This window comes from Megalopta genalis, chromosome 2, assembly GCF_051020955.1.
Source record: "Megalopta genalis isolate 19385.01 chromosome 2, iyMegGena1_principal, whole genome shotgun sequence".
Taxonomy (NCBI): domain Eukaryota; kingdom Metazoa; phylum Arthropoda; class Insecta; order Hymenoptera; family Halictidae; genus Megalopta; species Megalopta genalis.
The window spans coordinates 12,202,472-12,217,415 of NC_135014.1; the positions used below are offsets into that span (position 1 = coordinate 12,202,472).

The window sequence follows — 14,944 nt, forward strand, 5'->3', positions numbered from 1 at the left end:
GATCGATCTCGCGGCAAACAACCACGACTTTCGTGTATTCTTCTATCCATTGTACTCCGCGCGCTCTGCACCGTTCGCTTTATTCTTGCTGAGGAGTCGTTCGTAACTGGTCATGCGTTACCAGCGATCTACAACAAAAGCCGATTTTTAGGCGGTCTTCTCCGAGGATGTTTGCGCTTTATCTACGTCGAATTTCGTCTATTTTATCTGCTTTATCTGTCCGTCTTCATGATCGACGGTTATTTCATCCACGGTCCAAGAATATGTTTCGATTTTAACGCGACGATTTTCCTTCGAGAGCGTTGTTCGAAAGAAAATTCGGAATAATTCGGAAACATTCGAGAAGAATTCGACAAAATTCGAGAAGAATTCGGAAAAATTCGTGAATAATTCGAAAATATTCGATAATAATACGAAAAAATTCGAGAAGAATTCGAAAAATTTCGAAAAAATTCGGAAAATTTGAAAAAAATTTGGAAAACTATTGGGAATGTCTTCTACGCTTGAATAAACAATATCACTGCAAAATAAAGAGTCTGTGCATTACCTTGACGTTGGTTAATGGGAATAACAGATCCGAATTAATTTCAATTTTTCCAGAATTTAATCGAAACGTCGATAAAACTTGATTCAGATAAAAACTAACAAGCACGCCCTGAAGGCACACTCGACGAGGGCGACTGTTCAGATTCAGGTGTCCGGAGGCGACACAATGTCCCGGCAGGCAGCGGCGGTCGTAGATCCGCGAGTTGCGTGGCGAATAATTGCCCGTTTACGTACAAAGGAGGTAACGATCGGATTATAGGGACGTTTAAATTGAAGCATCGAGAGCGCGGTGGAACGCGCAACGAAGGATAATCCTTGTGACGTCAATGGGGTGGGCGCACGGACGGGTTGGGTGGCGGCAGGCGGCGCGGGTCAAAGCTAAAACGCGCGGAAAATAAAAATACACGCCGGCTCGCGAAATTCTCCCGTGAGAGACGGACGGGAAAAGAGGGAACCGGACAGACCGAAAGAGAAAGAAAAAGGGAGAGAGAGAGAGAAAGAGAGAGCGGGCCCCGCTGTTAAGCGAACTCTTCACAATAGGATACCGGAGAGCCGGTTTTTCTTGTTTTTTCGCCTGCCCCGGATGCCTGTGAATAACTCGGCCGGCGAAAATAGAGGGCGGAGTAATTAAAAATGTAAATGAGGGTAATTATTCGTGGAAAATGTAGCTAATAGCGGTGTCTAGCCGGGAGTTTGGTGTGAAACGACGCGCCGAGGGGGTTCGGAGGGATTCGAGGGTAAAATTCGAGGAACGTTCCGAGGCTCGCTCGCGCGCGCTCCCTCGAACCAGTCGAACAATAGCTTTCATTAAACCGGGCAAGTATCGGCCCGGGAGAGTTCGCGGAACTTTACAGAGCAGCCGTTGCTCTTAATAAAACTCTGTTGCCGGGAGATTGTATATCTTCCGCGTGCCGCGCTCGAGCCGTGCCGAGACGAGCCGCGCCGGAACTCGCAGAAACGAAATTGAAGCCGGCTCGTCGGAACGTTAACGCTGCCTCGCGCGGCCAACTTCTCGGCCCGGAGTTCTCCGGAGGGGCCTCTGCCAGCCAGCACCGACGATCATAATGCGGGGAAACAACGGGGAAACTCCGCCGAATTAACGCTATTCGAAGCTGGAGGCCCCGCGGAGTTCGTCGCGGCGGTCCGAAAACGTCGCATCGCCCGCGCAAGCTGCAACAACTTTCTGTAAATTCCGACGAATTGCCCGAGACTTTTTGGGATGCTGGCTGTTTCAGCGTGCTAGCAGACGATAGACGGAAGAAACTCGCAAATTCGCGGCTGGACGACAAGAAAATGGAGCGTGAGAGACGATCACTGAAAATTGTAATTTTTTTCGATTTTTTATCCGAATTTAACGTATAACCAGGTTCGCGAGACACGTCAAAATGACGGGTTGTTTAATTCATGATAATTGAGAGTATTGAAATACTCTATTTACGAGGAATTTCTGCGACAAATTTGTTACTTTAAACAAATATTGCAATCGAAATCGTTCCAAATTAATGTACCATCGTTGCATTTACGAGGTAATGTTAAATTGGTTTTATTGCTCCGTAAATCTGGTTGTCTCGAGGACAATGTATTTCCGTGCTGCAGCAGGTTCTAACTCCGATGCAGATTCGGTTTGATTCATGTTTCACGACGTAAACAAATATGGCGACGCTGGAAGTGCAGAAAAATGTGCTCCGCGTAAGATTTGTCTGCATTGCGCACTTTATTGTATAAAAATCGAACAAAGAGAACAGAAGTCGCCCATTAATTTTAGCAATCCTGAAAGATGTCGAATGCACTTTGTTGCACTCGAGTCGACTTATTGGATTACGAGTGAACAGCGGATCTTTATAGATTATAAAAATGGTTCGGCAACCGAACGAAACCATAGCCAAATAAAAATGTATTTCTTCTTATAACATTTATATATATATATATATAATATTATTATATATCAATTATTATTATTATATATTAATATTATTATATATTATATATATTATATTATTATTACGTTATTTATGCGTTTATTGCGTACTACATGCATTTACGTATACGTATAATAACTTTTAGCATTTATTATTAATTATTACACAACTGTTACATTTATTATGATATATTTATACATTTTATAATTATTATTATATATTATATATATTATATTATTATTACGTTATTTATGCGTTTATTGCATACTACATGCATTTACGTATACGTATAATAACTTTTAGCATTTATTATTAATTATTACACAACTGTTACATTTATTATGATATATTTATACATTTTAAACGCAGAAGATTATTCTATATAAATACAGAAATGCACATAGCATGCAACAAGCGCATAAAAAACCGCAGTCGATTTTAAAGGTCGCAGAACCCGCAGCGTCCGCGAATCAGTGACACCGATTTTCGCTGGCCAATTTACGATGTTAATTTATGCGGCAAGTACGATATTAAAAATGTTCGCGTGCAGTTCGAAAGTGCATTTATCCGACGGAAGAGGTTCTAGACGATTACGATGCTTATCCACTCGGTACTAAAACAGTGATCAATTTTTGCGCGCGATCGGAAGAGCGATCATCGAGCGCGCAAGGGGCCGCCGATATTAAATAATTCGTTCGTTAGCTAGCCGACTGGATGCAGCAGCAGCAGCAGCATCAGCCTGCTGCACCGGTGCATACTGTAACTGAAACCGCTTCCTGTAACTCCATAAATATCGACCCTGGCTCGCAGCACGCGATACGGTTCGAGCAGCGCGCCGCGCCGCGCCGCGCCGGTCCGCCCAATTTTCTACGGTTTTCCGAAATCCGACCACTTTCGGGCGCGAATCTGTTCTTGCGTACAATGAGATCATGTTTGGGGCAGTCGATTCTGTCCGACAGCACACCGCCTTCCACTATCGTCAGCGGAGGGGTATACCTTTCACGCTGACATTCGATCCCCTAACGATTTGTTTGCAGGGTGTCGTGTGACTGTCGATGGAAACGGCGCGGCGCGGTGGGCCGAGTGATTCCGCGCGAAGGAAGAAGCCGAAAAACAGAGGGATTTTTGTCGGCGGCACGCGATAATCGATCTCGAATGTTTGCCGGGGCGCGCGCGGTCTTTTGACGGAAGTCGGAACGATCGGCCGCGCGCCGATCAGACGCGGCGCCGTTCTAATCAATAGAAACGCGCGCCGCGCGCTTCGAACTCGATTATCTCCGTACGTGAATCTGCTATGAAAAACCGCGCTCCGCTGTGTTTTATCGCCAAGTATTTTATGCAGCTTTTACGGCCCCTATAATCTGGATATCGACGAGATAATCGATCGGCCACGGTCCGCCGGATTTATATTTGTTTGCCGCGCTAAACGAAGGATCGCGAGCTCGCGCGACGCGGCGCGGCCGGGGAAACCCGGTCGTAACTTCGTTATCGGCCGATATTTTTCGAGTGAAACGAAATTACGAGGTGATCGACGAAACAAGCTGTTTTCGAAAGATTTTTCCCGCGCGAGAGATCTTCGTCGGATCGCGAGAAACAAATTCAGAGGTAATTACATATTTTTTGCTATTCGTAGCGTTCGACGATGTTTCGAAGGGCAATCGTGGTTACCGTGGGGCAATCTTTTTTTACGAGATTCTATTACGTTTTGAGGTAATCGATGCCACCGATTTTCACTTTAATCCTCTGCTGTCACACCGGGTCGAAGCGTCTCGCATTTTTATTCCGGAGACGCGACATTCTCGCGAGCACTTCGAACGAAATTAGCAATTAATTCGACATACGTGCTTGGAAGTGGGCTATCGAGTTCTAATAAAAGAAACGACGTTCTACGATGTTCGAATTGCATCCTCAAATTTTTCGGTCGCAATAGCACCGCTGGTTTTTCAGAGATAATCGTGCGAGCGATGCGATACACGACACCACTTTTTCCGCGTTGAAAGCGCGTCAGCGAAGGGCGCACCGAAAAAGTGTTCAGACCTTTTTCCAAGCACGCATAAACGACCCTTGCGAACGTGATTCTCTTTTCTTCGTAAACAGAATCCCTAATGGAAGATAAAGAGCGCGAGTTACGCTAAAAACAACCTCTTGATTCCAGCGGATCTCCAGTGCAAGGCGATATCGGTTTCAGTTAGTGGGTCAGTGAAGTCCCGCTAATTATTCTTAACGACAATTTCTCCGGCGGAAATGGACGTCGTAATCGGACGCCGTTAACAAGCCATTGACAGGAGGGACCCGTTAATTGTTCGGCCCCGTTGCGAGGTTTATTTAAAACCGCGTTCGGAGGCGCGCGCGCGATAGAGAGAGCCAGCGAACCAACAATCGTCGTCGCGCGAAGAATGGGCCGGGGCGCGACCAATTTCGTGGTTCGATTCTGCTGCAAAATTATTCGCGGAATAATGGACGACGGGGCTGCAACAATCGCATGTTCGCGGCATGGCGCAAGCACCGTCGACGCGCCGTCGTTTCCAATTCCCGCTGCGTAGCCGGCGATTGTTGACCGCGGCCGCGATTCGCCTCGTTGTTGCGAGCTCGCCCGTCGGAATTCAACCTACCGTCGACGGGATCGTCGGGACGGACTCGTTAAGAAATTCGAGCCAAACCGCCACTAGAAACTGATCTTCGTGATGCGCGCGCGCTGGCTTCTGGGCATCGGATACTGTTATCGTACACCGGGTACGGAAGTAGACCGCAGCGAATTTCGATCGTAGATCGCGGTCGATGGCAAGGATCGCTTGCAAAATGATTTGTGATGTAGTTCCCTCGAAATTAGGGCGAGTTTAAGTCATGGCTTCGGTGATTTTAGGTTCTCTTTTGAAGCAGAGATGATTGAAACTGTGATAAATTTGGGGTGGAATAATTTTTCTTTTCTGCAATATAGCGAGTGTGAGATCGATCATATCTCGTGATCGATGCCATGGATCTTTATGAAAATCGAGCATGAAGTAGTCCACGAGAAATTAGGGGGTGTTTAAGTCACCATCTCGCTATATAATGTATAAGTAAACAAGAAAATGAATAAGAAAATATACGAATACATAAATTTCGAATTAATTAATTAATCACGTTCTGCTATGATGCACACTTAGGATCTCGACGAAACTCGACTATATCATAATACACGTACAATTAGGGGTAGTTTAAGTGATCGTTTCGCGAGCGTTAAGTCCGTTCACGATCTGCAACCCTTCGAACTTGAGAATCGTTGCCGATCCTCGGGAAACTAGCTGACGCCCGGTCGTTTCCTGCAAGCGCCACGTAGAAAATAGAGTCATTCGACGGAGAAGGGGTCGGTGGCGACCCAGCGTATCGTTCCTGCGTCAGTCAGCAGGGCTAAAATTTCTTCGGCAAACGGTTCGGAAGAGCCCTTGACACTTTCCACGACGGAACCTCGGCGTGACTACACTCGATCGTTATTTCGAGAGGATATTAGGGAGGGAAAAAGCGTCGAGCCCTTAATGGCGTTCGCGTCGTTGAGCGGTCGATCGCGCATCCGGGAAGATCGGGTCCTCGAGGCACGCGGAACGATGCACCCCTTGTCCCCTTTTCTTCCCGGCCCCCGTAATCACTCGCGATAGATTCGACGCGATCCCGCGGAGTCTGTCTTTTCACGAGGAATAACAAATGGCGGACGAGTATCGACAGCGAGCTCTTCCTCTGCGGAACGGGGCGGAGGCGTAAAAGGTGAGCGCCGTGGGCCAGGTGGCTCGAGTTTCAGCGACTCCTTTTGCATATTTATCGCTGTCTGAGAAATATCATCGTTCGACGTCGCGAGGCGACGCGAGAAGAAGAGAGGCGACACGAGAAATGGCGAGGCGAGGCCTGACGACGAGACGCAAGACGACTCGACGCAAGACGACTCGACGCGGTTCGACTCGACGCGACTCGATTCGGCACGACTCGACTCGACGCGATTCGACTCAACGCGATTCGACTCGATTCGACTCGGCGCGACTCGACTCGACCCGGCGCGACTCGACTCAACTCGGCGCGACTCGACTCGACTCAACTCGACTTGACGCGACTCAACGCGACGCGACTACCAGCGCGGAAAGATACCTCGAAACCCATTCGTCAAAGCTACCGAAACGATCGCCGTCGCGACGACGTTGCTTCGACCCTCTTGCACCACCTTCCGCCTCCCTTCTCATCCCTTTCTCTCTCTTTCTCCGGCGTTGTTTTTTCCCGGTCTACCGTCCCACGTTTGTCTCCGGCGCTCGCTCCATCGTTCGCTCGTTCCTTTCTCGCGAAAACATTCCTATCGATCGTCCCGGGGCTCTTTCGACAAGTCTCGGGATCCGGTGGAAGACGATTTGCAACTAGAATTCTTGATAACATCGAGACTACCTTCGAGTGCCCCGCAGAAATAACAGAATCTTGTCGCCGATACTCTCCCGCGATTTTTACGCTACGCGAACCGGGAAACCGGCTCGGTAATTTTTTTTACAAAGAATCTGCTCGGTTTCGATCAATCTGGTATCGAAATTTAGCGAGGAATCGTTTTCACGGCTGCGAACGATTGGTGTAATTGTTTTGTCTTTCCGTGTAGGAAAATTCTGGACGCTTCTCGTTTCGAGGAAAGCGATAAAAGTGTGGAACCAGTTTTCTTTTCTTTAACATAGTGTAAAATCGATCATACCTCGCGATCGAGGCCATAGATCTTTGCGAACAACAAGTAATGGTACAGTTCGCGTGAAATTAGATTATAATCTATTGTAATCTATTATAATCTATTACAATCTATTACAATCTATTATAATCTATAATATATTATAATCGATATAATATATAGATACATCGTAAATATACGTCAGCAGCAGTAAAAAGATTTTAACCAGTTAGCTGTGTCCGACGAGTATACTCGTCATGGAGAAGTGCCATTATTTTGCCTCACGACGACTATACTCGTCGCGCGTAAAAAGTACTGACCATTGACTATTTAGATTGTAATAAAAAATTTAATTGTATGTAGCTAGCTCGGAAATAGATAACCTTATTGCAATAATATGTAACAATTTCTTAGAGTACGCTATCTGTAACTTAAACACCGTATACGGTTTCTTCTCACAATAATTATTTATATTTTATTGCTTGATCGTTTTATTTCATTATTACGACACCGACAAATCAATTTAAAAATCGTCAAAAATCATTTAAAGAAAAACGTCTTAATACAAAAATTGCCCATTCTCGTAGATTTACTAAATCTACAAGATCTCAGAGACTGTCCAAAGAGGGACCGGCAATCATCGATCAACAATCGGGTGCTAAAACGTGCTCCAATGTAAACGATCGTATCAAAAATTCCAGATGGTGGATCGTTTCTCGAAACAAGTACGACGACCGCGAAGTAGATCGTTCGTCGAGGGACAGGCGACGAAGATGGTCAATTACCGTTAATGCACCTGTATCTAGGTGCGGGTGGGATTACACAATGGATCCCCGACAGCAGATTGGGACCGTCTAAAGGGCGCCCTCCCCCCCCCCCTTTAAGCACGCCGGACGGGAAATCGTAATTTTCGGGGTCGGCTTTCGCGGCCGATGCTTAATCCCGTCACGCGTTTTCCACGCGGAAACGCGGCGGGCAAACTCACCTCGCTCGGGAAACTACTGCCTCGTTTCTCCTCGCTCCGTCCGCGGCCTCGTCCTGCAACAAAGTAGCGACGACCCAATTAGCGCGTCGTTGACATTATAGGGTGGGTGTCCCAGTTTCTGTGCCTGTCCCAATTTCCGTGCCCCCGGATTAAAAACGTATAGAAAAAGAAAAATTGCAGAAATCGATGATCTATTTGTCTTTTATTGTTATGTTTCGCTGTCAGCGTGTAAGATTTGGGGCACAGAAATATGGAGCACGGGAATACGGGGCACGGAAATACGGGGCACGGGAATACGGGGCATAGAAATATGGAGGCACGGAAATACGGGGCACAGAAACATGGGGCCCAGAAATATAAGGCCCAGAAGTATGGGGCCCAGAAATATGGGGCACAGAAATACGGGGCACGGAAATATGGAGACATAGAAATAAGGAGCATTGAAATACGGGGCACGGGAATACGGGGCACAGAAATATGGAGGCACAGAAATACGGGGCACAGAAATATGGGGCACAGAAATATGGAGGCACAGAAATGTGGAGGCACAGAAACACGGGACACAGTTATACGGGGCACAGAAAAATGGGGCACAGTTACACGGGGCACAGAAATATAAGGCCCAGAAGTATGGGGCCCAGAAATATGGGGCACAGAAATACGGGGCACGGAAATATGGAGACATAGAAATAAGGAGCATTGAAATATGGGGCACGGGAATACGGGGCAAGGAAATACGGGGCACAGAAATATGGAGGCACAGAAATACGGGGCACAGAAATATGGGGCACAGAAATATGGAGGCACAGAAATGTGGAGGCACAGAAACACGGGACACAGTTATACGGGGCACAGAAAAATGGGGCACAGTTACACGGGGCACAGAAACACGGGGCACAGTTATACGAGACACAGAAACACGGGGCACAGAATCATCGCAGGATCATGGTAGCCGCGGTCGAATCGCGAAAACAGCTCAGATCTTTCGCGACGAAGGGAATCATCGATCTATGAGAAAGGCCGATCGCGTGTCAGCGATCGACCTTGGCTCCCGAGACGACAATCCGTCGCCGCGTTCTTAGGACGCGATCGATAAACGTCGACGGGCGGAGACGCGGGGGGTGGTTAGGGTCGCAGGAGCGAAGGAAGGGCCGAAATCACTGCCTACGGTTACCGGTCGACCTTTCCGTTGATCTTCGGGATTCGAGTCCGGTAATTGCTGCGGCAATTACCGCGAATTACGGCGATAATTACCGTCATTATGCGGTGCAGTAATTTCGGTAATTACTGCAGTAAATCGTAAGCTCCGATTGCAAGCTCTCCCGGAACCGAGGGTGCATAACTTTTAAGACGCGTGACTAACAGGCTGACATCGGATTCCCGTCGCTCGGAGTCCTGATACCCGCCACCCTTTCCCTTCGCGCCTTACTTCGCCCCCACGAAATCCCACTCGGCACGGATTCCCACTGATTTCGAGCCCCGTCGGTGATCCCGAATTAGATCCAAACATTTTTTTCGCTCGTATTTTCGTACGCGTGTACCAGCCAAAACGAGCACAGACATTTTTTAACGCGTTAAAAGCTGGGCGATGCTCGCGATATTTTTCTGGAAGAAACTGCCGGACGGATCATCTCGCAATTTGTTTGGAGATTCTGTCCAACATTTTCGTTGAAAAGCGTGCAGTGGAAATTGACCTACAGGGTGATCCGTAGAAGCTAACATTTTTTTTCAGATTCAGCCGGCAACGTTGTTCGGCACTGAAAATCGACGGTTGAAGATCGACGATCTCGAATTACTATAAACTACGATAAATTACGATAAATGCCGAAATCGATTATAAATTCGTGAACGAATGTTTCACAGAAACATTTCAACGACAGAAAAAAGTTAAGAAATCAAGCCATTTCGATCATTTCGATTGTCGCGATGGTTTTAAAGCGTTAGGACTTCGGTTATTTCGATGGGAACGAGCCGCGGCGTGAATCACGGCCGACTTTCGGCCGCAACGGGCGACAGATAACGACGAAACGAACGAGGACAACAGGATACCGAACGGAATTAAAGTGTAACGCAGAAATCGCGAGGCTGGGTGGCCTCGTTCGTCGAGAAACAACGAGCCGGAAATGAAAAGCAAGCGGACGCGCCGAAGAGCCGCGGCGGAGAGCAAAGTCGCGGCCCTGTATCGATGATTCCGTGCGACGACGATCGATCGATCGAGGAAATGACAGTTTTGCGTCGCGCCGGGCATGCACGCACTGATTGCGCACGGTGCGACTCGCGTCCATCAAGCTGACAAACGTCACGGTCGATGGAAATGGCCGGGGCCATGCGCCCGCTCTGATGCTCGCGTGCCTGCGTTTGGCGGCACGGCTAAACCCGCCTAATTCACGCCTAAACTCGGCCGTTTTTTAGCCGAGTCCGCTGCTATACGCGCGCCTCTGACGGATGCTTTGACACCAACTGCCGAACGAACCCGTCGCGTAAAAATATCTCGCGGGATCCAAACACAATCAAAATTGAAACTTCCCGGAAACGTGATCGAATCGAATGTTCGAGAATTTTTCCTGGATTTCGCATGAAAGCTGCAGGGATGATTTTTACGTAGAGTGATTCTTTGGATTGTTGTCGATACAATGGCATGTTTTTTGATGATATCGTGATTGTTCAGGCGCGTTTAGATTATTTTTGAAGAGCGCGAGACGTCTGCGATGTTCCAATCTTTTTGGACGATTTTATGTTTCAGTGCAGAATTATAATTGTTGGGAATTGATCGACACTAAATTTCGACGTGTCAGTGAAAATGGCTAGTTTCAAGTTTTCCTATATATAATAGGATAATAGGATATAATTTTTCTGTGCGAGATAAAATGTGAATACAATAGTTGCAAGAAATAAAAACTAAATGATGAGTTAATTCTTTTTTTGATCACTTTGATGGCTTCAATACAAGGCAATGCCCTTTTGAAATTCCTTTAATCTTTCTTCCATTTTAAATTACCGCCGCCCAATTTTATTATAAATGCATAAAATTCGCTGTCTAATTATCAATGTCAATAATCGGTTCACTTTGCTTCTTTTTAATCTAGATTCACATAGTAATACTTCAATAAAATTCAAAATTGTATTTTAAAATTGTTGAATTTATCGATAATCATACTTTGGTAATGTATTAAATATGTTATTAAAATATGAACACTCTTAATACAAAATTGTGTTTTAAAATCGACCAGCTCGTTGATTACAATATTTTAGTAATTTATTAAACAAGGTATTAAAATATGAACACTCTTAATTCAAAATTGTGTCTTAAAATCGTTCAGCTTGTTGATTACAATATTTTAATAATTTATTAAACATGGTATTAAAATATGAACACTCTTAATACAAAATTGTATTTTAAAATCGTTGAAATCGTCGATAATAATATTTTCGTAATTCTTTAAATACAGCATTAAAACATAAACACCCTTAGTCCAAAATTGTATTGTTAAAAATCGTTGACGCGACAACAATATCTCAGTAATTCTTTCGATATTGTATTAAAATATAAACACTCGCAAATTAAAATTGTATTTTAAAATCGTCCGGATCGTCGATAATAATATTTTGGTAATTCATTAAACGTAGCATTAAAATCCGATGATCGGCGATTTCGGTGTAAATTTTATCGACGAGTTAAAACGAAGGGATGAATTAGGGTACCGTTCTCGACGGACAACGCAGCAAAAGACATAATTCGCGCGTAATCGTCGAGGATTTCCGCGCTTCGGTCTGACCGCATGAATGGCTTCAAGGGGTTAGGGTTGCAGGAAAGGGTTGTAGGCGTCCGGCGACGATCTCCCCGGCATTTTCCAACGGTGGATACGAAAGGGACGAGTGTCGAGGGTGAAAATATATCGGCTCGGCCCATTACCGGGCACCCGTGGAGACCGGTAATTTGAATATCCCTTCCGATCTCGTTACGTATGCAGTCGTCGAACCTGATTTCTCCCAGCGAATGCGCAGCCGGCAATTCCGAAAATTCGACCGGTCCGCGGAACGATACTTTCGCCCGCCACGGTGCAAGTAATAGGGTAATTTTCTTCGCGACACGGGAGGGGAGGGGGCGGGTGAGCGCGTACTTCGCAAAAAAGCAGGACGGGTTCGGCTGCAGCCGCGCGAAACGGCGGGGGGTCGCGCGACGGTGAAGGGTTGGTTCTCGATGGTGTAAAACTGGAAACACAGTCGAGCTCTGCTCCGACGTAAAACTTCGCCGAGCTTTTTGTCGAAAAACATACCCCTCGCGCTCGGATGTTTACGATCCTGTCGAAAATCCTGCGGGCTCGAAAGTTCACAAACGCGGACACCGATCGGAGAGTTCGCGGTAAAAATTCGAGCTTCCTATGTTCGATATGATCGTAATGATCCGCGGCCGAGGGATGAAGCCGAGAGCTTCGGGAATTTTCAAAACGGAGTGTTTGTTCGTGATTTTAGTGTAGACGAAAAAATGTTTCCAGAGGTGAAAAAACGACCGAGCCAGGGGCTCGGAAGTGTAATGAAGTCTTCGAAAGCGATGCCATTGTTGCGCGGGTTGCCTTTGCTATCGCAGCTGCGACTCGTAACTCGATCTACCAAATAGCTTTCTCGCCGGCTTTTTCGGATTCCAAATCGATGTTCAGCTTTTATTGTGAAGCTTGGCACTTTTTTCGAAGCTTTTTCGAGGTTTCTTCGAGGCTTTTTCAAAACTTTCTCGAAACTTTCTCGAAGCTTTTTCAAGGCTTTTTCAAAGTTTTTTCGGGGCTTTTTCAAGGCTTTTTCGAGGCTTCTTCGAGATTTTTTCAAGGTTTCTTCGAGGCTTTTTCAAAACTTTCTCGAAACTTTCTCGAAGCTTTTTCAAGGCTTTTTCAAAGTTTTTTCGAGGCTTTCTCGAGGCTTTTTCAAGGCTTTTCCGAGGTTTCTTCGAGGCTTTTTCGAGGTTTCTTCGAGACTTTCTCGAAGCTTTCTCGAAGTTTTTTTAAGGCTTTTTTCTCTCTCTCTCTCTCTCTCTCTCTCTCCGAAGCTTTTTCGAAAATTTTTGGAGGCTCTTTCGAGGCTTTATCGAAACTTTTTCAAGGCTGTTTCGAGGCTTTTTCAAGACTTTTTCAAGACTTTTTCAAGACTTTTTCGAGGCTCCGGATGTTCCAAACCGGACGTTAAGCTTCCATTTGAACACTGAAGGTAGTGGGAATGGAACTCAAAATGATTTCCAATTGTTTCTTTCACGGTCAATGAAGTTATACTAATTCTTCTGAAAATAATCGAGTAATTCAACCCGTTCGGTCAAATTTCGAAAAAGTTATCCCGTTTAAAATTGATCCATCTTGAATGATCTACGTGCGTTGCACACGGACTGCGGATTTAACGCATTCATGGGGAGGGGGAGGGGAGAAACTCGAGTGAATGCAATCCCGAACAATTTGAAAGATTCAAAGAATTCGAAAAAATGTTAAAACGTATATATTTTTATATCACTAAAACAATCCGCAGTCCAGTTAAAACAAATAACGCGATCGAATCGTTAAATTCTTCATGCTGTGCAACTAAACTGTGTCGCGTTGCAACAACGCATATATTTATTACAAACGCAAAGGGAAAAAAAGGATCCGCCGCAGTCTAATGATAACGGAAGTCGCTAAAAAACGGCGCGAACGCCGCTCGTTCGGTGTTAAACGGACGATCATAAATTGAACGACGCACGAATTGAATTTATTCGAGACTGTAAAATTCGATTGTTTAATTTCGATTCCGAAGAATATTCGAGGAAGAGATCGTGAAAAACGTGGAAAACACCGTTCTCGATCGTCGAATAAATGAATAACGATGGGCGCGGCAGGAGGTTCTCTCTCTTCGCTCGCGGATGCGATTATTCGCTATAAACTATTCGAAAACTCGAGTCCGCTCTTTATCTCGACACCGCCGGGGGGATTCGCCGGAATTAATCGGTACAATAATAATAACGAGCTCGCGCAAGTGTTATCGTCGTAAAATGAATTTCAACGATCGCGCGCCCGCCGTCGGCCCGCCGCGGCCCGCCGCCGGATTAATTCGCGAGCGAACCGCGATAAATCAGGGCCGGAACAATAATGAAATTCAATGCGCCCCGGGCGAAACGGCGTCAGCCGAGTTTTCTCAAAAGCGACTATTCATCTTTCTTACGAAACAGTTTGAAAACTGTTCGCTCATAAACGGCACCGGTCGCGCGCGTCGCCGGAAAGATCTTCTCTCGCCGGTGTCGCGTTCGCCGCGCCCCTTCGCGACCGAAAACCGGGTCACCGAGATTGATGGTCCTTTCTTTTATTCGCCAGACATCGCGCGAAACGCGGCTGTTATTCCGAAATTTCGTAAACAATTTACTCGGCCGGCTCGCCGACGCTTTCTGGGTCCATTCTCGCCGACGATTCTCCGTCGCACAATCGGAGGAAACTGTTCCGAAGTTCCAACGGGAGCCGACGAGCTCTCGATGCACTCTCCGCTTCGACAGGTCTCGCTGAAAAGAGATTCTCCGTCGAAGCAAGCAGATAAGACCGTCGAGAATTTGTTTACACGATAACGTATATAATCGGAATTCGCCGTTATTCGAATTGTTTCGGAGAAATTAGCCGTTTACGTTCGAAAGTGGCGCGAGTCTATTTTAAAATCCAGATATTCGAGGAGTTCACGTTTTAATCTAAAAAATGTTGCAACGTGGATATGTAAATATCGAAACAGCTGGCTCGATATGATTCTGGAACATGGACTGGGGCTCCAAAATAGACGGCTCAAATATTCATCGGAAATGATTAGAATAAAGTTAGGTCAGTCGATGGATAA

General features: G+C 46.1%; 1 long non-coding RNA gene across 3 annotated transcripts in view; it reads right to left on the reverse strand.

Annotated features, from left to right (window-relative positions):
• Positions 1–14,944, reverse strand: part of LOC117227164 (uncharacterized) — a 251,767-nt gene that overhangs the window by 55,911 nt on the left and 180,912 nt on the right. For all 3 annotated transcript variants that reach the window (XR_013032635.1, XR_013032634.1, XR_013032633.1), the window contains one exon: positions 8,117–8,169. This is a non-coding gene — a long non-coding RNA (uncharacterized LOC117227164). The remainder of the gene's footprint in view (positions 1–8,116; positions 8,170–14,944) is intronic.